Raw genomic sequence first — 2500 nt, forward strand, 5'->3', positions numbered from 1 at the left:
ACACGCGCGCGTGCGCGCACACACACACACACACACACACACACACACACACACACACACACACACACACACACACACACACACGGGTGCGAGCGTTATTTAAAAAAATTAGCTCCCTTTGACAAAAAAACGTTTATAGGTCCGTTCCAATCAATACTGTCTTTATTATACGCCGCGTATACATACCCGCTTAGAAAGGCAAAACCGGACAGCAGCATTATTCATGAAGCACGGGGGTGGACGATGGTAATAATAGCTACCCGCTTACCATCAGACAGAATTCTAAGGCATCGCGCCATGGTCTGTGCTCATCTATAATGAAATTACCCTCCGTTAAATGTCCAGCAGCTGTCTTTGTAACTGGCCAACGAAAGCACTGTTATCAAGGAGGGACGTTGTTGTTGCATACTTGGGTAGTTGTGTGGGTGGGTGTGTTAGTATGTCTGTCTGTCTGCCTTCCTGTCTATCTGTCTGTCTGTCTATATATCTGTCTGTCTGTCAGTCTGCCTTTCTGTTTTATTTTTTCTTATGTATTTCTATCAACACCATGGTATGATTTTTTTTATTTAGTGTTGTGTAGTGTAGACCTTGTTCAGGGCGGGAACTGGATGTTAAAAAAAAATTTAAGAGGAAAACCAGATCTGTTATCCTCGAAATATAGAATTTTCTCTGTCTTGTCTTGTCTTGTATGTCTGTTTGAGTCTCTCTAGTCATCTGAAACGCAGCGCAGATGTTGAAGATTTCATTTCACCGTGGGCCAACAAAAGACAAAAAACGAAACAACCAAATCAACAACACAACTGGGTTTTACTGTAACATTGTCCATCACTCAGGGTACAGTCTAAGCATTGATATTCCTTTGTCTGCGTGGAACATTGCAGAGAACACCGAACCGGTGAACTGTCACAGAACACACGGCTTGTCCATGAAGGATACTTTGTCCAGCTCCTCCTGGGACAGTCCGCATTCATGGTGATCGAGTCTCCCGTCGGACCGACGGATGAGCAAGCAGACAGGCTTATCTGTCGGTGTGTGTCCTCATATGGGAGAAGAGGCCAATTCTGGATGCGCAGCACTTCCCACGGGTGTTGCAAAGGAAAACGTCTCCAGAAGTTGAGCCCTGCTTCCTTCGCTCACCCTTCTCCTTAATGGCCAGCGTTCTCTTGTTTTCAAACGTCTTTATGCCACTAGAGCACAGCATCCTAAGGCATCAGTTTCCCAGGAAGTGATGTCTATGTCACAGGCTTTGAGGTTTGTCTCCAGGGTGTCCTTGAAGCGCTTGCAGGGTCTTCCAAGTTCGCGGTGGCCTTCCTTCAGCTGGCCATACAATAGCATCTTCGGGATCCTGCTGTCTGTCATGCGGACAACGTGTCCTGTCCAGCGTAGCTGACACTGGATCAGCAGGCTTTCGATGTTGGGCAGGCCGCTCCTCTCTAGGAGACCCTGTCTTGCCACTTTATGCCGAGGATCTTTCGTAGGCATCTCTGGTGGAACTGCTCAAGTTGTTGAATGTGACGGCGATACGTCGTCCATGTTTCACAGCAGTACAACAAGGTGGTCAGCACAACACACCATTCATGGTATCGTTATCGTATGACATGGCTGCGAGCGGTGGTGCTGCACGTGTTGTGTTGGTGTCAAGGTCAAAGTCACCCGTGCCGTCTTTGTCTCTGTCATGTCATGGCCGTTCAGAAACACAGATAGATCAGAGGCACGTCCTTGTGGCTTGGTGTTCAGGCTGTGGTCTAGTGGGCTGTTGCTGCTGCCACAATACGGGGTAGGTGGAGGTTAGGCGCGGCACCGCAGACACACGGACACAGACACACACAGAGACACACAGACACACACGCGCGCGCTCGCACACACACACACACACACACACACTCTCTCTCTCTCTCTCTCTGTGTCACACACACACACACACACACACACACACACACACACACAACACAACACAACACAATATAACACAACACAAGACAACACAACACGCACGCACGCACTCACGCACGCACGCGCGCACACACACACACACACACACACACACACACACACACACACACACACACTCACTCACTCACTCACTCACACACGCACACACACTCATTCACTCTCTCTCTCTCTCTCTCACATACACACAAGTTTCAAGTTTCAAGTTTTAATTATCCTTTCACTCCTTTTGGAGTATGGAGGATTACTGCAAAATAATCTTTTCGTGCCCAGAACAAACATTTCCAAATACACAGCAATGTCACATAAAAGTTGAGAAAACACAAACGTCTTTTAACTCCAAAAGTATAACTAGGCAACATTTGCAAATCTAATCATCTTACTTACAGCTAAAATGATTTTTTTGCCACCTTTGAGCATATTACAAAAATTAAAAACCGATTGATTTTGGAGACAAATATTTATTAGGAACATATCTATTTCGTAACTGTTCATAATTGGGACATTCCATTATAAAAATGAAACTCATCACCAATCACAGACATGTTAC

This window comes from Babylonia areolata, chromosome 4 (genome assembly GCF_041734735.1).
Source record: "Babylonia areolata isolate BAREFJ2019XMU chromosome 4, ASM4173473v1, whole genome shotgun sequence".
In the NCBI taxonomy this organism is placed as follows: Eukaryota; Metazoa; Mollusca; class Gastropoda; order Neogastropoda; family Buccinidae; genus Babylonia; species Babylonia areolata.